Below are 22409 nucleotides of genomic sequence, written 5' to 3' on the forward strand. Positions count from 1 at the left end.
TGGAGGCTGAGGTGGGAGGATCACTTGAGCCCAGGAGTTCGAGGCTGCAGTGAGCTATAACTGCACCATTGCATTCCAGTCTGGGCAACAGAGCAAGACTTCATCTCAAAAAAAAAAAAAAAAAAAAAAAAAAAAAAAAAAAGCAGTGACTGGGAACTTTCTTTGGAAGGGACACTTGGCCCAGGCAGTTTCACCAGGCCAGGTTCTGTGAGAAGACCTTTGGTGGCTCGGCCTGCAACCTCAGAGGATTGGTCAGAGAACCCCATGAGCCCTTCCTGTGCCACTTTGGATCGGCTCCAGTTGAATACCATAAACTGGGAGGTGAGGGCCTACTGGCCGGATGCCTGAAAGCCAACCTCTCTCTTAGGGCTACACATTGCATGCTGCAGCAGATTTGCTCTAAATAGAAAATGGAACATATGGATTGGGAGATAATGTTTCCTTATGAATAAGAGATCCTGCTGGGCTCCACTCCCCTTCAGATCACAGGGCACCCTTCCTCCCTTTTCTATTCATCATCTTGCCTCTCACATCTGAAGCTGGAAGTCAAACCTTTGCCTCCAGTCAGTGTTCTCTGTGGTGATTTACAATGAGGTTTTTATTGTAATCTCAGAGTTTTTCATATTTGCCTTCCAAGTTGTAAAGGGCAGAAGCTTTCAGGCATCAATGTTGACTGCCCAAGCAAGTGGCTTCTGGCTTCTCTACTGGATTTCTAAAACGGCCGCTCTATTACCATGCCAACTCATTTTGTTGTTCCCTGGGGCTGCATCTTTTCTCATTGATGTAATATTTATAAACAACAGGAGAAGAGGCAATGCTCTTTCTAACTGCATACCATTGGCAGAGCCTCTTCATTCATTCAACCAGCACTTGGTAAGCACCTGCTATAGACCAAACACAGTTCTTGACTCTGAGGTGCAAAGGAAAGTAAGACTTGCTCCCTCCATGGGCACTGGCATCATCTTCCAAAGAATGGCTTTCCAGACAGTTTCAATTCCCGAAGAACTCACCCCAGAGAGGCAACACCAGGTTCTTTGCTTTTCTTCCCCTGATCACTCATGAGCACCCTGTCTCCATCAGCAAATAGGCAAGGAAATGAAGAGAGAACTCCAGTCAAGCTAGCCCATTTTACTACTTGACCAAAGAAGGCTTAGGTGGGAGGATCACTTGAACCCAGGAGTTAGAGCCTGCAGTGAGCTGATTGCACCACTGCACTCCAGCCTGTATAATAGATTCGAAAGATCTATTGTTTAAATCAATGAATCAGCCAGGAACAGGGTAGTGTGGCAAGATAATGGGATGATGGCAGCAAACGCACCATTGCTCCACCATGTAACTGAATGCAGGATGAGAAGATGCTGTCTTTTTCTAGAAGGAAGATGACTTTGCTGGATTTGGTAACCTCCATAAAGTGTATTCATGCAACTGTGGAATTAATGGATAATAAAACTAGACCCTTGAGATTTGATTGCATTTATAGAAATTGAAAAATGATTATTGTTTGCAAGACAGCCGATATGTCTTCTAAAGGGCTCTAGCTCTGCCAACTTTAGCACAAAGAGTAGTCAGAAACATGGGCAGAACACTTTGTGCAGGGAGTCTCATTGGGTGCAATAGAAAGCCATTTGTTTTTTGCTGGGGGGCCAGGGGTGGTGCGTTGGGGTCAAAATTTTGTTTAAAAGTTCTTGTTTAACAGCTATCAATCCAGTATCCATCATGGTCCAGGCGCTGTCCTAGGTGCTGAAGATAAACCTGTGACTACAACCCACCCAGTCCCTTCTCTCTTACTGCGTATAGTCTAGTGAGATGTATTTCCACTGATCTCTGCTTAAAATAAGATTCAAGAATAGCCTTAGTTTCTGCTTCTCCATTTTTCTGGGCATTCACAAATCCTTTGGTTTAGTATTGCATTTTGTCAAACTGGAGTCTACATTTCCATGGTAGATGGGAGTTAGGGACCTGGAGGCGAAGAGACCTACTTTGCTTGTTAAGAGGACATCTTTGTTTCCTTTAGGTTTAAGGCATGAGTCATTTTTCAAAGATATGAGGAGGTCTTTAGTGTGCAGATGTGCAAGAATCCTGGAAGTCATGTCCTCTGCCTTAAAACTCAATTTAAACAGTCCCATTTGTCTTGCAAAACACAGTCCTGCACCAGTCTGTGTACGTGTCTGGTGAACAACCAGCTGGATACTCAGCATCTCAGAGATCTATTTTTACATAGTTAAAAAAATGCATAGGAATGATGTTCCTAAACAAAGCATGTTAAGTGTTTTGGACACACTTTAAATGAGATTATTATAGACGGAGAAACTGTTCCTGCCTTAATTAGAAAAAATCTTGGCGCTCATACTGGGAAGCTAATTGGCACCATCAAAGCATTGAATGATTCCTAATTTTGCTACTTAGAGGCACACCTGGTGACTCGCCTGTCCGTGTTACCCAAAGACTCGGGCAACGAAGATATAAAAAGTAACAGCTGCGGTGATGCAAAAGCTTGCAACACACACAATGCTAAGAACATGTTCATGGGCTTAATCCTCCAGAGTGAACTTTGCCAGCAGCCTTGGTAGGTGACACAAGAAAGCTGTAGGCAGATGAGGGCGGAGTGACACACCCAAACAGAGGCAGCACCACCTTTATTCGTGCCGAGGAAGCATGCCCTGACCTGGGATGGAATTGAAGGTGGAACACTTTCCACCTGAAACACTCACGCCTTTTCACACAAAGGTAGTAAGACAAGAGGAGTAGGGGTCATTGTGTGTGGGGAAATGAGACAATCTAGCCACTGTGACTCTCAAGGAAGAGAGGAAAGAAATAGGCAGGGGAGTCTCTGTACTTCGACCAGGTAATTAGCAAACTGTAAAAGACACAAAGTCCTCCCAAGGGGTTATCTGGATGCAGAGTCATGTGATCCCCCATCAGAGAGTCTGACCCAGGGGTGTGGGTGGGCACCAGGGGTGAGGAGAGCAGGACATCCGCATCGCCCCCATGAGGAGGAGACTCTGATGCAGCCAGCATCTGCCACCCTGTTTCCCACTTCCACTTGGTGATGTTCTGGGGTCTTCAGGATGAAGACTAGACTCGAAAGTGAAGCAGTCCGTGCTAGGAGGGAGCCACACAACCTTTCAAAACTCATTCTCAATCAAATGGAATTAATTTCGTGAGTCCCACCTGACACGCCAGCAGGATGGGTACAACACTGCCAATCTGTTGAAACAGAATATTCTCGCCCAAAATGATGAATATAAAGAAGAAATGGCTTTCGCTTTGGGCCTAATGGGGACTTTCTATTTCTGAGGAATGCAAAACACGAAAACAATGACAACCCACACACGCGTGCACTCACATATACACAGACACCAAAGATTAGCTCTTCTGTTCCTTGTTAAAAGCTCTAATTGCTTCTCCACCCCTGTCTTAACTTATAGTTTTGGGAAAAATATCCCTCTAACAACCCGCCTACCTCCCCGACAAAAGCACTGCAAATTTCTTATCTGAAAACAGATGTTCGAGAGCTGGCTTTTCTCCCAGGAGAGTGTCTGTGGATGAGTTTATTTATCTGAATGAAGCCTTTGAGTAATTGGCACATTATGTAACTGCATGTCACTCTATCACTAATAAGGAAAGTTCTTGAAGCTGAAACTAGCCGAATAGCAGGGTGATGCCTTACCTACCTTCTCCTCTTCCATGGGGCTTTTCACAAAGTGTTGAAAAGAAAGATTTATTGCCATTGAGCTGAAGACTTCAAAAACATTTTGCCAAAGTAGGGCACAGGTGACTTAACCAGGTCAAATGACATTTTAAAAGCTTATACTTAAGTACTAGTCCTCTTAGTAAATATCCCTTCAGACTTCAAAAGGCATAAAAAGATTCAGAAGGAAATGGATTGAGCTCAGTTGGGAAGTGGAGGTGGGGTGCTTGCCCTAACTCAGACTACAGCGACCCAGATCAATGGCAGCACTAAGGAACAGCTGTACATTTGGGTTAAAGAGGGTTTTCTTAATTTTTAGATTGCTTGACTTTTTTTTAAGTATTCCTTTTTTTTTTTTTTTTTTTTTTGAAAACCCTAAGAGACTGTCTTGGCCAGAGACTAAGAGGTAAGTGGTAGTAATTCATTTGTGATTCTGGGGAGAGGGAGAATGGAACAAGGAGGAAAGACGGGGAAGCACGGAGAGCCAAGGCAAGGGCACCTTGTGGATGTCCCCCTGCCCTGCACACCACCACTGGGCACAGCTAGTTGCTAAATTTAGTAGATAAAAATACAGGATGCCCAGTTAACTTTGAATTTTGGATAAACAACAAATGAAAGTTTTAGTATATTTCATGCAATGTTTTGAATATGTTTATAACGTAAAACATTTGTTATTTTTCTTATAATTAAGTTGATCTGGGTAACCTGTATTGTATCTGGCAATCCTAACCAGATAGAACCTTCTGAGAAGCCTCATGAGGTATCCCTTAGAACCCCCTGCTCAGAGTTGAGGAGGAAGTATTCAACAACCTCTTCTCCATTAGTCACAAATACCACATGGGGTGTTAACTCATGATAGGTCCTTTATGACAAGAGGTCACAGGACAGGTTTGCAGAGGGCTCCCCCATCCCAGCGGGCTTCAGAGAACCCTGGGGATGGAAGTTCAAGGTGCTCTGCAGGCCTGAAGTCAGGTGCTGTCAGGTTGTACCTGCATAAAGCTGGTCAAAGACTCAATGATCCTCACCACAGTGGTGGGAAGAAGAGTGAACCAAGAGGTATCCAAGAGGTATCTGAAACACGCAGGTTCCCAGAAAGGATGAAGCACAGGCACAAGTCTGAATGTATTCATGTATTGATTCTCTTAACTAGTATTGATCACAGACCTACTGATATGGTTTAGCCGTGTCCCCTCACCACCCAAATCTCATCCTGAATTGTAGTTCCTGTAACTCCCACATGTTGTGGGACGGACCCAGTGCGGGGTGATTGAATCATGCGGGGGTTCCCCCCATACTGTTCTCGTGGTGGTGAATAAGTCTCATGAGAGCTGATGTTTTTATAAGGGGTTTCTCCTTTTGCTAGGCTCTCATTATCTCTTGCCTGCCACTGTGTAATATGCCCCTTGTTCTTCTGCCATGATTGTGAGGCCTCCCCAGCCATATGGAGCTGTGAGTCCATTAAACCTCTTCCCTTTAAAAATTACGCACTCTCAGGTGTGTCTTTATCAGCAGCATGAAAACACACTAATACACGGATTATGTGCAGATCAGCACGACATACCCAGCCCCGTTGTCCTGCAGCTTCCGCTCCAGGTGAGCGTGTATCTTGGGAGATACATGTGAACAAACTGGCAGGTAGGTTGTGGAGCAGCAAGGACTTCAGCCTTGTTGCTCACGGCTGCTTTCTCTTTGCCTGGAAAAGGACCTGGTATGCAGCAGTTGCTTGTGGGCTCTTGTAGTTCTAGAATCCTCATTGTGAATACGGAGTCTAGCGTCACACACAGAGATTTCAGAAAGCGGAGAGGATGTGTGGGCCATGAAGCAGGAAGGTGTGGCAAATTTGAGGGTGGAAGGAGTGGAAGATCAATAGGCCAGGAACCCTGAGAGCCATAGGAAGAAGAAGGTTCCAGGAGTGGCAGGTGATAGGGACAAAGTCGCAGGGGGTCCTGTGCCATGATAAGAACACTGATCTTTTTGCCAGGGGAAGTAGGAAGCCCATAAGAAATCCTGCACAGTGGGGAATAAAGACTGGATCTGAGTTTTTGAATTAAGGATTCTTTATCTTGAAACAATGATAGGTTCATATGTAGATGTAAGAATTAATACAGCCCCGCATGGTGGCTCACGCCTGTAATCCTAGCACTTTGGGAGACCGAGGCAGGTGCATCACCTGAGGTCAGGAGTTCGAGACCAGTCTGACCAACATGATGAAACCCCATCTCTACTAAAAATACAGAAAATTAGCTGGGCATGTTGGTGGGCGCCCGTAATCCCAGCTACTCTGGAGGCTGAGGCAGGAGAATAGCTTGAACCTGCGAGGTGGAGGTTGCAGCAAGCTGAGATCACACCACCACACTCTAACCTGGGCGAGAGAGCAAGAATCTCACAAATAATAACAATAACAATAATAAAAATAAATTTAAAAAATAATTAAGACAAAGACATCCCATGGTTTCACCAGCTGTAACATACCACAAGATTACAGCACCATATTATAACTATGATACTGGCATCAATATCATCAAGATATGAAACATTTCCATCACCACAAGGGTCCTTCATTGTTTCCCTTCACAACCTACCCACTTCCTTCCTGTCCCCAACTCCTCCTCAACCCCTGGCAAGAATGACTCTGCTCTCCATTTCTATAATGTTGTGATTTCAGGAATGTCATATGAATGGAATTAGAGTAACTAACATTTGCGCACTGGCTTTCTCCATCAGCACAATTCTTTGGAGATTCATCTAGGTTGTGGAGTATGTCAAAAGTCTGCTCAGACCTTTGCCGAGTGGCGTTCCATGGTATGAACACACCGCAGTTTGTTTAACCACTCACTTGTTGAAGGACATCTGAGCTGGTTCCAGTTTGGGGCTATTGGGAAGAAAGTTGCAATAAACATTTGCATATAGGTTTTTGTGTGACAATGGTCATTTCTCTAGGATCAAGGCCCAGAAGTGCAATTGGTGGATTGTATGGAAGTTTATTTATTTATTTAATATTTTTAAATTTTTTTTTTTAAGAAAATGCACGGGCCGGGCATGGTGGCTCATGCCTGTAATCCCAGCACTTTGGTAGGCTGAGGCGGGCGGATCACCTGAAGTCAAGAGTTCAAAACCAGCTTTTGACCAACATACGTGAACCCTGTCTCTATAAAAAACAAAAATTAGCCAGGCATTGTGGCAGCCGCCTATAATCCCAGCTACCTCGGGAGGCTGAGCCGGAAAATTGCTTGAACTTGGAGATAGAGGTTCAGGGTGGGGAGCCTGAGATTGCGCCATTGCACTCGCACTCCAGCCCTGGGCAACAAGAGCAAAACTCAAAAAAAAAAAAAAAAAAAAAAAAAAGAAAGAGCAAAAGAGAGAGAGAAAGGAAGAAAGAAAGAAAAGAAAGAAAGAAAGAAAGAAAGAAAGAAAGAAAGAAAGAAAGAAAGAGCATGAGTTTTGCAGAAAAATCTCAAACTGTTTTCCAGAGTGAGTATATCATTTTAAATTCTGACCAGCAATGTGACAGCATCCTCACCAGCACTTGGCATTGTCACTGTTTTTCCTTCTAGCCATTCTGATAGACGTGCAGTGGTACTTCATTGTGATTTTAATTTGCATGCCTCCAGAAGTTAATGACGTTGAACATGTGTTTGACAGTTGTTTATTCTCTTTGGTGAAACGTCCCTTTATGTCATTAGCTCATTTTCTAATTGGATTTTTTTTTCCCTATTGTTGAGTCTGGAAAGTTTTTATACATTCTAGATAATAATCCTTTGTCAGATATGTGGTTTGCAGATATTTTCTGCCAGTCTGTAGCTTGTATTTTTATCCTCTTTACGGGCTCTTGCCCTCACAGGGCAAAAGATTTTAAGTTTGATGAAGTCAAATTTATGTTTCTATTTGTAGATTGTGCTTTTGGTGCCAAGTCTAGGAAATCTTTGTCTACCTTAGATGCAGAAGATTTTCTCCATTGTTTTTTCTAAAGTTTTCTAGTTTTACATTTTACATTTAGTTCTATAGTCTATTTTTGGTGAATTTTTTGTATGAGGGGTGAGCCTTAGATTGAGGCTTTATTGAACATGAACACTAACTCACTCCAGCACTGTATCAGTTTGCTAGGGCTGCCATACAAAGCATCAAAAACTAGGTGCCTTAAACAACAGGAATTTATTATCTCACAGCTCTGAAGGCCAGAAGCCCAAGATCAAGGTCAGGAGGATTGGTTCCTTCTGAGACTGGAGAAGAGAGTCTGTTCCATGCTTCTCCCTTATCTTCTGGTGGTTTGCTGGCAATACTTCTCATTCCTTGTCATGTACATGCATCATTCCAACTGCTTTCTTTACTTTTACATGGAGTTCTTCCTGTCTTTGCTTCATATTTCCTTGGTTTATGCCTGTCTCTGTCCAGATTTTCCCTCCTTATAAGGACACCAGTCATATTGGATTAGGGTCCATGCTAATGACCTTATTTTAACTTAATTATCTCTGTAAGGATCCTCTTTCCAAATAAAGTCTCATTTGGGGTACCAGGGGCTAGAACTTCAACATATCTTTTTTGGAAGGCACCATTCAATCCATAACAAGCACCATTGGTTGAAAAGTCTTATCTTTCTTCCATTGACCTACTTTTGCACCTTAGTCAAAAATCAATTGAGAATATTTGTGTAAATCTATTTTTGGGTTCTCTGTTCTGTTCCATTATCTATAAGCCTGTACATCTGCCAAGACCATCCATTCTAGATTACCATAGCTATACAATGTCTCTAAATTGGATAGATCTTCTTTTTCAAAATTATTTTTTAGTGATTCTAGGTCCTTTATAACGTTTAGAATAATCTCATCTATATCTACAAAAATATTTGCTGATATTTTGATAGAATTTGTGCTAAAACTGCATCTCAATTAAGGGAAAATTAACATATTTACTATGTGAATTTTTAAATCTATGAATACTGTATGTCTTTCCATTTATTTAGAGCTTCCATTTCTTTTTTCAGGATTTTGTCATTTTCAGCATACAAATCTTGTACATGTTTTGTAAGAGTTACACCTACATATTTTATTTTAAGTGATTATGAATCATATTGCATTTTGAATTTTGGTGTCCTATATTCATTGCTGATATATAAAAATGCAATTGATGTTTGTATGTTTATCTAATATCTTGCAACCTTGCTGAACTTGTTTATTAATTCTCTTGTAGATTCTTTGGGATTTTCCATGTAGACACTTATGCCATCTGCAAACAGGGACAGTTTTTCATTTTCAATCTTTGTGTCTTCAATTTCGTTTATGTGTTTTATTTACTTGGCGAGAACTTTCATTACTATATTGAAAAAGAGATCAGACACCCTTTCGTATTCTCATTCTAAGGAAGAAAGTATCCAGTTTCTTACCACTAAGTCTCGTGTTCATTATAGATTTTTTGTAGATCTTTTTTGTCAAGTCGAGGAAGTTCCCATGTCATTTTTCTAAGAATTTATATTATGAATGGGTATTGGATTTTGTCAAAAAAACATTTTCTGCATTGATTGACATAACCATGCAATTTTTCTTCTTTAACCTGTTAATGGGATAGGTTCCATTGGTTAATTTTCAAATATTGGACCATCCTTTCATTCTTGGAATAAGCCCCATTTGATCATAATTTATTTTTTATGTTGCTGAATTCTATTGTTCAATAGTTTGTTAAGGTTTTTTTAAACTTATATTCATAAGCAATATTAGGTTATAGCTATTGTTGGATTTATTATTATTGTCTTTTTCAATAACAACATAACCCTAGCTTCATAAAATGAGTAGAAAAGTGTTTCCTTCTCTTCTATTTTCTGAAAGACATAGGGTGAAAATAACGTTCATTTTTAAACATTTGGTAAAACTTTGCACAGGAAGAATCTGGATGGATCTCCATTTTTAATAGATCACTTTTGCTGCTGGGTGAAGAATGAGTTGTAAATTTTTAGGAAATGTGGTGGAACAATTTGAAGCGTGGAATCCTGCTTCAAACGTGAAGAAATATTGACTCAACTACAACATATCAACAACAGATAATGGAACAAAAAGATAAGACATGAAGGAGGAAAAGCAGACTGTTGGTGGAGATCAGAAAGTGTGAAAGGTGAATAGGTAGATTTTAAAGTAACCAAAGAGAAATTCTAGAAGAGAAAATTATGAGGGTGAAAAATTTGATTTAATAACAGATTGAAGAAGATTGAAGAAGAAGCTAGATAGAGCTGAAGAGAGTATTAAAGAAGTGAAAGAACCAAGGAAATCAGCCTAAATGTTGTACAGAGAGATAAACAGATGGAAACTTAAAGAGACAATAAAGACTAATAATGAAGACTGACATTTTAAAAATAATCCTGAGAGAGAGATAATGCAAAATTCCAAATACTGAAGGCACAAACTATAAAAATAAATCTAAATCAAGAAACCGTGTAATAAAATGCAGAACATTCCAAAGGAGAGAAGGCATTGAAAATATTTCTAGAAAGAAAAGCATCTCTGATGGAAGGACAATGAGAATGAGAACACAGTACATGTCTTAAGACCTTGAAGAGGGATCTCAAAGGGCTGGGGGGAAATACACATTGACCTAGAATTCTATACTGGACTCCGTTATGACTCAAGGTTGAAAGCTAAATAAAAACACCCATGCATGTATTTCAGATATATAAAAACCTAGAGATTTTATATTCACAGGCCCTTTCTAAAATAACCTCAGGGGAAGTTCTTTTTATAAAATAAACTATGTAAATGTGTATAAATATCAAGTGTTGGCAAAGGTGAGAGACAAGAACTCATGTACAGCGGGTGGGTATGTGACTTGATACATCGCGTTTCAGAGGGCATTTGGCATTGGTTAGTAAGGCTGAGGTTAACACTAAAATGTAGAAATCCTGCTGTTTGTAACCTGGACCAGAAACTCTTGTTCTTCTATCCCAGCTGAAGTGCACAAAGGTGTCCTCTGCAGCATCATCAGAACAAAGGAAACAGTGAAATTACCAGCGTTCATCAACTGAGAAATGTATAAATAAATTATGGTATAATCCGATTAAAAATGCTATTCAGCCATTAGAGGATTGATTTTGTTTTCTGTGAATCAGCCTATACAGTGTTTAAAAATGAGGTTCAGTTGAAAAAAGGCGTAACAGAATTACATATCTAGAACTGTCACACTTATGCAAACAAAAATTCACACATAACAACACTAACAAGGTTTTGTGCTTCACATTACATTTGTGTGCACTCATGCGTTTGTGTGTATGTGGTAGATAAATACAAACGTTGACAGAAAGATACATCAAGATAATTTGATAATCATTACTGTTGTTACTTCTGGAGTGCTCTTCCTATGAAGAAGAAGGAAGAATGTGATGTTGCAGAAGGGCTCAAAGGGAATTTAAAAACATACATATTATTTCTTTCATATTTTAAACAATCTGCATTGAAATACCAAAGATATTTTATCAAGATATTGAGTACAAAGAGGTTTGTTATATTTCTGTGTGTATTTTTCTATACTTTGAATTTTAGAAGATGGCAGAATGGATGGAGCAAGTGAGGCAGAGACACCAGCGAGAGACTATGGCCAGGACATCAGTGGCCGGAACCTGGATGGAGGGGTGTGGCCTGGGGAGGAGGCTATGGACCAGACGGAAGCACAAAGACCCAAAAACAGCTATGGCCGGTGTTTCAGGCATCTTCTGCAGGGTAATGAAATACCCCAAACAATGACAACTCTTTTTCACTCTGTGAGTTTTCCTGCCTGGCCTCACTGCTGCATTTGGAGGTGCTGAGTTGGATTCAGCTGCCATGGCTGAGATGACCTCGCCACTCTCCACATGTGGTCTTGCCAGTCAGATTTCTTCATACTGTGGCCACTTCCAAGCAGTGTTCAAGATGGTAAATGCAGGCACACTCTGTATTACATTTGCTGGTATTCCATTGGCCAAAATAAATCACAGTGTGAGAGGAAAATACACAAGTGAACGCTGGTGTGATTCGCCGAGGGCCATGACTCCAACAATCTACCACCGTAATACTAAAATAATTAAGGTAGTGATGTATTCACATAGACGTAGAAAGAGAGCAGCATATAAAAACCAACAACCTCAGGGGAGGATCAACCAGATAAAGCAACTGAAGAACAAGGTAGGATAATTTGTCATACTATAAATCAAGAATTATTGTAAAGAGTAAGAAAGGATTTTTTTTAACAAGGTGCCAAAAGCACCACCTGTAAAATGAAATATCAATACATTTGATTCCATTAAAGTTGTGAAGGCTTACCAAAAAACACCTCAGAGTGAGTGAAAAGACATGTCACGTAGTGGAGGAAGAGATCAAATATAATCAATAGAAGACCAGTGTGCAGATGACAGGAAGAACATTTATTAATCACCATGGAGAAGATGAGCAACCCAGCAGAACCCATCGGTGCCCTCAAAGTCGCTAAACGTAATATGCAGGCATGCCCAGGAAGATGAAATGCAATTGGTCAATACACATAAATAAAGGTACTCAACCTCATTACTAATTAGGAAAACACAAATTAACACCACAATGAAATATCAATGTGTACACATCAGAGTGGTAAAAGCTTAAAGACCTGGCAATAGGAGGGTCGAGGCATACCCATTTCCTGTTGGAGGAGAGCCTGTGTTTTATACAGAGGACCTGAACAGGGAATTTTCAGAGCTGCAAGCTACCGATAGACTACCAAACGTCTATGGCTGTATTTATGGATTACATAAATTGTGGGACATTTGAAATGGAAATAAGTAAGTTGCAGCTATACACGTCACCACAGATGAATCTCAGAAGTATGTGATAAGCCAAAGAAGTATGTCACAGAGAACACAGGCAGCCTAATCCCTTTTATATAAAGATCAATAGCAGGCACAGCCCCAGCTCTGTTGTTCAGGGATACATGCGTCAGTGGCAAGGCAATAAATAAAAGCAAGACAATTGTTATCAAAAAGAGGTCAGGACAAAGAAGATCTGTTAGGAAAAGGGATGGGGGATGTACTGGGAAGAGGCGTGGAACAGTCGCAGGCTCTCTCTAAGACCCAGGCCAAGGTTTATTTCTTGACCTGGGCAATGATTGTAAAATTATTTTTAGAAAGAAAATAATAAAAATATAGCTTGGAGGTGACGAGAGTGAGTGAAGGACATTAGGGAAGAGGCGCTGGCACAAAGTTCAGTGGCTTTCAGGATGGAGGCACTGAAGCCAGAAAAAGCTCTATGAGTAGGATGGATGTCCAGAGATACAATTGGGAAGATTAGTGAGGTGTTGTGCTTGCTAGATGAAGCCATGGAGAGATGGCAAGAGTGAGTCCTAGATTTCTGGCTTATTTACTCGGCTTATGGTGGGCCATTTATCCAAATATATAAGACTGGCTGTGCCTTGAAAGACTGGAGGGTTGTATCTTTTTGACATTGTTGTGTGTTGAAAACATCCAGCCAAGCAGGCCATGAGCCGTATGGTTTAGGAACTCAGAGAAGACATGGGAGCTGGAGATACAGGTTCCAGAGGTGTCTGTGTGCTGCGTTGACTGAAGCCATGCGTGTGAATGTGGGTGCTTAGGGGAGAAGAGAGAGAGAGAAGGCCTGAGATTCTTCATCTGAATAAGGGAGTGCAGAGCAGGGTGGCAGCCCAGAGCCAAGGGAGGGCACCAGTTCAAGAAGAAGGCAATGGCTCAACATGGTGAATACAGAAAGATGAGGTATGAGGACGTCCAAGAGTTGTGCTTTGGATTTAAGTCATGAAGGTCATTGGCAGCTTCAACTGGCATAGCCTGGAGGACATGGAGGGGTGGAAGCTACCTTGGAGAGGGTAGAGGGAGTAAGCGGTTGCCAAGTGTGTCCAGTGGTGTAGAGGAGGGGAAATATCTTTTCTTCACTCATTGCAAAATTCATGACTGAGGCCCCTATAACAAAAGACAAAAGCAAACTGTACAAGTTTATTTAAGAATTATTATGGAAACTCCCATAAGGAAATGAAGACCAAAAGAAATGGGTATACCATTGTTTTAAGCTTGTATGAAGAAGTAGATGTCCGAAGTGTGACTGCAAAGAGGATATGATTAACGATGATGAGCTTGAGGTGCTTAGCCATGCCTGTTTGTCCAGATTCTTCTTTGTGTCCCTGTGTCTCCAGAGATAAGAATGTTCTTTTCCTTCAGGGGAGCAAGGGTACCTCTCACATGAGGGTCTTATGAACTGCATCAGGGGAAGATCAGAAAAATCCTTCCTAGGTTTTATGATCTGCTTCAGGGGAGAAGGGCAGAGGGGAAGTGGAGAATGACCTTGTGTTTCTGTCATTTTCTCAAATGCCAAGGTGCATACCTGGGGGTAGCATGTCTTGATTTCCGTCAATAGCAAAGGCAGGTATGCAGTAGGGTCAGGAACTGACTTCCCTTGGGGGAATCATCCCCAGAACACCATTGATGCCTGCTTTATCTGCCCCTGCAGCTTCAGTACCCAGGAGAGAAGTCTTGGCATATGCTGGGTTCTTAATGAAGTCTGCGGAGTGAATGAATGTGTAGTGAGCATCTCAGTCTACGATGCCATCAAACTTCCTTTCCATGCAGCTGCCTTGGAAATATTTACACCCGAGCAGAGATGCATGCTTATGGAACATTCACTCATTACAGGTACACTGTTTGAAGAAGTCCTGTAATCATGAAATGCATTCATAGCAAGCTGAAAACTAATTGCATTATGTCGTGTTGGTCATGGAGAGGTAGCATCAAGGATCTCTCGTACCTGCAATGTTGGACACATGAGAAAGTCTCCCAACAGGTGTCAGGAAGGAAGGGAAGTGATAGTCAGGGGGGCCAGCTATGAGCTTCGCATGCATCCTCTTACCTGATTCTCACGACCACCTGGGAGCGAGCAGGTGAATCCCCAGCTGTGAAGGGAGCCTCAGGTTCAGGGCCCCACAGCAGGTGCACAGCAAAGGTGGGATATAGGGCCACAACTGCTTGAGTTCAAAGCCCTTCCAGCACCATTCATACTCTTGAAGTGCATGTTCACAATGTGCAAAGATTGTGGATCATTTTTCAGAGGCAGCGGCAGACCGAAAACCTCTCAAGTGGTTTTTGTTACCTTGCATGCATTTAGGGGACATACTTCTCTCCAGATAGTTTTATCTCCATTAACTTCTCAAGCTGCTTCAGAATATCAAGAGTGAGTCCCCTGAGGCTCCCAGCGACAGGCCCACCCAGAGAGTGAGAAATACTTTTTCCAACTACATCACATCAGGTCCCTGCCTCTTCCTGAAAGTATTTCTTGATAGTCACCCACATTTCTGTAATACAGGTTCCCTGAATCCTCTATTGCTTAGAGTGTTATGTACGTGCGGTGGGTCCCTAAGCGTGAGGCTCCCATTGCAGCTGGAGATCCACGGCTCGCCCCCAGGTAGCCGTGAGGATCGGGTGAGAAGACGCATGTGAAGGGCAAATCTGGCCCTCATGACTGTCACTTCCCTTCCTTCAGTGACACTTGGGAGACACCCAGGTGTCCAACCTGGCAGGTGCGAGAGATCTGTCATGCTACCTCTTGTTTTGCTATTTCAGGCGACCTTGACAATCAGGGTTAGAAGGGAGGGTGTCTAGCGGGGCAGCATGCCTTAGAGCGTCCAACCCCACACTGGGTTTACAGTAGTTTTTAAATAGTGAAAGTACAGATCTGAAGCGATTTACATGTGTTGTTTTCACACACACACACACACACACACACACACACACACACACACACACAGAATGTCTTTGAAAGAGATTCTCTTATGAAGTCCGTTTTACAGATGAAGAAACTGAGGCCCACAGAACTGAGGCCTACATCACACAGCTTTTAGATGGGGGCCCCAGGATTCAAACCTCAGTGCCTGAAATGAAAACAACTTCCCTTAAAAGTCATCCTCATCTGACTTGCACCTGTTGTCCTCAGGGCTCCCAGATCTTTTAGGGGAGGGGAAGTCTGGAAGGCAAGTAGGAAACAGATCAAGAGTCTTTCAAGCTTATTGCCAAATAGTTGTCTCTGGTTCAATCGGTCCTGGAATGTTCTGTTTCCCTTTGCTGTGCTTCTCGGCTGGAGTTTTTTTTTTTTTCTCCAAAATGAATGCAGAGGAAGAAGCTCATTAAGAGAACTAAGTATATTTGTTCCTCGGCTTGATACTGCAGAGGCTAGAGATTTGAATCTGGGAGCGCTGAGGGGATGCAGGCGAGAAAACAAAAGAAATAGCAATTTGAAAGGACACGGATTAGCCCAGGGGCTGTTCTGTTTTTTCACCCATGGCTTGCACACAGAAGGTTTTCTGTATTGCCATCTCCTGCTTTTTTATATTATTTTTATTCCTCATCAATTGCAGAGGCCCATTTGCAGGATACTACAGTGGAGGAGAGATTATGTTGTGAACGCTTTTATAGGCAAAGTGTGCGTCTTAAAAATGGAAATGACAGCCGTTGCTGAGAGTGAAGTGGTTGACTTTGACGGTGAAGAGTCGTTCTTGATGAGGATTCTCAGCGTCTAGGGATGTCTGCATCCAATAAAAAAAATGAGATGGCCCAGACTGGGTAAGGGATGCTATTTCCAGTTTGATTTTTATTTTTTAACTCCAAATTCTATAGGGTGGAACACGGATTTAGTCTCAGAACCAGTTCCTGGAATGTCTGCCTGAGTTTCGCGTGGTTAGATATGACACAATACCAGAGAAGAGAGCATTAAAGCAGCCGGCACAGTCATGTGTCTGTGGGGGGTGGGGAGGGGAATTTTCTGCAATTTTCAAAGCTTTGATTTATTGCCATGTTCAAGAATTAATTGTAGCCTGAGGTCCCCGAAATGAAGGAGGTAAAACAAAACGAAACAGAAAAACAACATGACAATTCCACATCTGGTAGAAGGCACAGCTGTATCTACTTAGGAAAGCGGCCCCATTCCTGGCTCCCCGAACTCAGGCAAATGGTCCTACCTTCCAGGCTGTCTCCTGGGGCCAGAGAACCGTCAGCACTTGGAGCATCATTAGCATCCTTCTTCTTGTGGGTCCTAGGGAGAGGATCACATTCTCGGTACAGCAGGCATCTATGGCTACAGTTTTAAAATGAAGATATACAACCAGTGGTCTGTGGTCCCTGCTCAAGGTAACCTCTGCTGACTCATTATGTGCCTAATAAGATCTCTTGTCGAGGCCATGAAAAATGGCCTTGTGCTGAGATGCAAGCCGGGCTGAGCGAAGGAAGGGGAGGAGGGAAATAATGGTTTTAGAAGTGAGATAATGAGTTGTTTTTGCCTCTTTAGAATCCATGGCTGTCTGTAGGTATTAGCTCTGAGTGCTACCATCTTTCAAAGCAGCAAAAGTTAGGAGAGGGAGACCGGGCGTGGTGGCTCACACCTCTAATCTCAGCACTTTGGGAGGCCGAGGAGGGTGGATCACCTGAGATTGAGAGTTCGAGAAGAGCTTGACCAACATGGAGAAATCCCATCTCTACTGAAAATACAAAATTAGCCAGGCAAGGTGTCACATGCCTGTAATCCCAGCTACTCGGGAGGCTGAGGCAGGAGATTCAGTTGAATCCAGGAGGCAGAGGTTGTGGCGAGTCGAGATCGCGCCATTGCACTCCAGCCTGGGCAACAAGAGCGAAACACCATCTCAAAGAAAAAATACAGTTAGAAGAGGGAGACCAGAACTGTCTGTTAATAAATGGTCTCCCTAATTTGCAGCTGATTCAGAGACGACTGACATAGCCTCCCATTGGGTTTGGGACTAAGCCCCTATCCAGGTTCTATTTAACAGCTGCATTATGGATGTCCATTCAGACTTCAGCACAGTATCCTAAGATAACATTCAGGAAACATGGGGATTTTTAACACAGTGGGGTATTATTTTTTTCAAGCATATGGGATTCAGGCAACATATTTTTTAATGTCCAATAAGTATTCGGCAGGAAAATGGACACAAAGCGATGTCAGAGTTGACTCTGCCATCAAACAACTTTGAATCAGTTGGAGAGCAGAGGATGTGGGGGTGGAGAGTAGGGTGCAGGAGACTCTGAGAGCCACAGGAAGACCAAGGAAGGGATTTGTGAGGCCAGAAGGAACCCAAGTGAGATTTATGGATCTCAGCCAGACCAGTGTGTGGGCAGAGGGTGGCTACTTGGAGAAAGGTATTTCAGGGCAGGCCCAGTTCCTTGGGCATTTGTGATATAAACCTGGTATTGCCCGGGCAGGAAAAGAACCTTGGTTCTGGAGGTTGGGATCTACAAGGGAATCATAGGAAATCGAGGTGGGCAGGTAGGGTGGCGAGGGATGCAAACGGCTGTGACCCATTGGCTGGACCGAGACAGCAGACTCAGCTCCGCCCAGACTGGGGCTCCACATCTCTAAAATCATTTTCTAAGTTCCTCCAGTCATGTGTTCCTGCAGAGCACTAAAAACAGGACGAAGAATAGCATCTCGTGCCACAGATGAGATGCCAGCTTTGGAGACATCCGGGTGGGTCTGTGGTGGGGGCAAGTGGGAGCTCTACATCAGGAGGGCAGTGCCAGCCTCGCATCTGCCTCGGCCCCACACAGTGACCTCGCTGGACCCCACAGCCGGCCCCTCCCCACGCATTCATCTATCTTTGGGATAATTCGCTGCCTTCATGGCCAGTCCTTTTCCTCGCCCATATGCACTCTCCTCCTCCAGGCTGCTCCGTTCTCCCCTCCACAGCCCCTGGGGATACACACATGGCAAGGCCTTTTCAGGAGGCTCGGTGAAATGAGACAGAACTCACAGACACAGCTTGGGTGAGGGCAACCCAGGGCCTCCAAAAAACGCAAGGCAGAGAAACAGACTTTGCAGTCCAATTTCTAAAGTCACTTGAAATGTCCACAATTACACTCCATGTATATTTGGGAGTTGAGGGAATGGGGAAGACTGAGATTCAAGAATGAACGGGGAACTGCCAGTGGGCAGAGACCATCCACTACGGAAGTGGGAAACTGAGTCACGTCTGGATCCCAGACCTGTCAGCACCTACATGACCAGCCCGAGATGGTGACAGACACCCTCTGCTGCCTTTCCTCCTCAGTAAGGCAGGTGCAGTGGGCTGGGGAAAAGGAACGTCCCAGGTGGTGACGCAGAGTTGCTCTCCTTGTGGAGCTGAGTGAAACAGTGGGGTCTTGGCATCTCATTCTCATGAGACTCCACCTTCTCAGGAGAAAGGACAGAAGAGGACCTGAGGGAGCCTGTTTTTTTTTTTTTTGCTAGAATATTGTCTGCTCTGGCAAAGAGCGATGCCCAGAGAAAATCAACTTATGGCCCAGTGACTGCAGCATGTGCCCCTCATAGGAGGCTATTCCGGTTCATTGAGCCAAGCTGAGAATAGCTCTAAAGCATGGCCCAATGACCTTCTCTTTCCCCCCACAAGCTTATAAGTTACTCTGCACACTGGCCAGAATCACTCATTGACCAAGCTTTTGTCAGGCTCCTCTTTGGTAGGCTTAATCCTTGGCCTGCTGAGCCCAGCTCTAGCAAGAATCCTGCTAAGCCAATTTAGCAAGAGTTCCCCGCTTCCCCTCCTTTGAGCTCCTCTCAGTAATTTTCCATCCAGTGACTCCCTCACCCTGTGCATTGGTTATAAATCCCTCTCTAGCAGGCCCTGTTGTATCCAAGTAGAGTTCAATCTCTCTCCTCTATTGCAATGGTCTTGACCCCTATTGCGGTAGTGTTGAATAAAATCTTCCTTGCCTGTTTACCTCCATCCATTTTAAGTTTTCCTTGACAACATCCATGACCAACACTTTCAACATGGGGAGGCAGGAGCCAACAGTGGGTTTTAAAAAGCCATAAAACCAAGTGCATGAGGAAATGGGATATTATTCCTTGCACAGTGGCCAACAGGTGGTAGCAACAACAGACAGTTCTCACTCCAAGTGTATCCATCTCCCATTCAACATCATCGTCTCAAGGGAACCTGTAGGGTGAGTGAGTTCTCTTGTTACTGCTATTTGCTCCCCATATATAGGCAAGAAAAACACAGCAAAGCTACTGGTACTCTCCCAGCCTCCAAAAAGATTCTAACTCCATGAAGATCCTAAAGGAGAGATAAAGATAAGCCTAAAAATTAGAAAATGTAATTCCACAAGCCCAAGTCATTTGTAATTGTTTCATGCAAGTATTTGCTTAATTTGAACTATTAAACAGAAGCATTATCTGATTATTTTCTAATGATATGTCTTTATACCTGTCATTCTGCACAGTAATTAGCTATGGCATGTTTAAAACCCTAAGAATATTTTGAAACATGAAGCACCAGAAGGGAAATTGACAAGCGTCAATGTGTAAAAGGATCAGGAATGCTGGCCAGAGAACACCCACCATGGCAGTGTAAAACACTGGATGTCTGCATCTTTTTGTGGCCACAGATATGAGGCCCAGTAACACTGGAAAGCAACCACTTCTTATATCTACACTGTTACGTATTTACCTAATACAGAAAAATCCTAAAAATCTGTGTAGGGCAAGGTAAATGCTCTGGAATAATCTTGTACTAGTTTCTCTCTCTGAACTTTTCTATGTCCTACCAGCATTTATTTCTTGCAGAGTACATCACACCATTCGTATGAGTCAGCAACCCAAAAGGGAAGTGTGTTCAGGCATCAGGTCTCTACCTAGAAAATCAAGGGTTTGGCTTAGCCCAGTGCCCAAACAATTTTCTGTCTAGGCCTTTAGCTTTATGCCATTTCTCTTTACAAATACATGTTTGTATAGGAGGCAATTACAATCTTTTCTAAGTAGTTTGTGCAAGGAAAATGAATTAATACTTTTTTACCTCAATGTAAATAAAATGAGCTGTAATAACCCCCAATTAGCGCATTAAAATAAGTTGAAGATTTGTTTTTATCATTTCATTGTACAGAAAAAAAGGCAGCAATGAGGACCTTATATTAGTGACAAAAACAGTACCAGTTGTTTGCCTTGAAGAGCAGAGAAAATCTAATTTAAAACTCTCTGCGAATCCTCGATAATTAATTTCACACCAAATGTGCCATTAGAAGGTCTATAAAACATCTGATAGCTAAAAAAAAAAAGAGCCAAACCAATGATTTTCCCCTAAACAAGAATGTCAACAATAAAAATTTAATATGCATAGTGAAATTAGGAGAGGAACAAAGCCAAGCAGAAAGTTTTGTCTTGCTTCCTTTCTCTCAAAGTTGGCGATTTAAAGAGTGAACTTGAACTTTGTCAAGTGAAGGGAATAGTCAGGACCTTTTCGATGATAAAACCCACCAAAATGTAAGTGAATGATTGGAAAAGTCAGTGTGTGTAGTGTCTGATGGTTTCTGTGCACCTGTGCTTGTGCATGTGTACGTGTGTATGATGTGCATGTTGATATGGTTTGGCTGTGTCTCCACCCAAATCTCATCTTGAATTGTAGCTCCCATAATTCCTGTGTGTCATGGGAGAGATCTGGTGGGAGGTAATTGAATCATGGGGGCAGGTCTTTCCCCAGCTGTTTTCATGATAGGCACTAAGTCTCACGAGATCTGATGGTTTTATAAAGGGCAGTTCCCATGCCCACGCTCTCTCACCTGCCACCATGTTAGATGTGCCTTTGTTTCCCCTTTGCCTTCCACCGGGACTCTGAGGCCTCCCCAGCCACGTGGAACTGTGAGTCCATTAAACCCCTTTCCTTTATAAATAACCCAGTCTCAGGTATGTCTTTATTAGTGGCAAGAGAACAGACAAATACACATATCTATCCATGCATGAAGAGTATGTGACTGCTTGTGTCGTGTTGATGTGTGATGGCACATGTGTGTACATGTGTGTAAGTATGTGTGGGGGGCTGTTCTGTCTGTAGTGTATTGTTAGGAAGTAGAAATAAGAAGCAGCAAAGTGTAAGTCAGAGATTTCTTTGGGTAAATATCAACATGAATGAGTGAGGGATCAAAAGCAGGCAACTTGGCTGTGCCTTCAGTCAATATATTAGATTAATATATTAAGCTTAGATTATAGACATCATTTAAACCACCATTGGGTAAATTTACCCACCACAGGAAAATTTTGCTCCTAAACTATAGATCGGGCAGGGTAAACACTCCACTTTACTTACACACATGGTTTAATGTTGCACTTTTGTTTTCTACAAAACTGAGACAAACTGAAATGACTTCTCAGGTTTGCTGAGAACAACAGCAACTACAACGAAGAAACCTCTGCAAAATTTGTCCAGTGGATTTTTCCTGTTTAGCTATAGCCATTGGTACAATTTCAGGTCTTGGGGTCTCACTCTTGGGCCATGTTCATATTTGGTGGATGAACCAGCAGGTGCTCGGCCTATCTGAGCTGTCTACTTTCTTGCCCAAGTCCAAGCAAAAGTCCCAGGGGTCCTGGGAGGTGCTGTGATGGCTCCGATGGGGTATGGTTGTTTCTGATAGCACTGTTCTTGCAAAGCCCTTTGCTTCAGGATGCAACTGATTTTAAAGGAAAATGGCCGAGGTGTGGGAGAAAGAGCATAGGATTTGAAATGAGAAGAAATTTGTGCAAAGCTCCTTTCTGCCACTTCCTGGCTGCACATTGGAGGACGGGAGTCTCACTTTGTCGTTTCACATCAATGAGGGTTCCTTGGACGAAACCCTTAGAAACTGACCAGCTGATTAAAGCTCTTCTGCAAAGAAAGGTCATTGGAATCACAGGGGATATGGGAATTGAAGTGGAAGTCTGAGAATAAACAGGAAATGGGAAAA

The sequence above is a fragment of the Rhinopithecus bieti genome, unplaced genomic scaffold (assembly GCF_001698545.2).
Source record: "Rhinopithecus bieti isolate Rb0 unplaced genomic scaffold, ASM169854v2 scaffold_13351, whole genome shotgun sequence".
Taxonomy (NCBI): domain Eukaryota; kingdom Metazoa; phylum Chordata; class Mammalia; order Primates; family Cercopithecidae; genus Rhinopithecus; species Rhinopithecus bieti.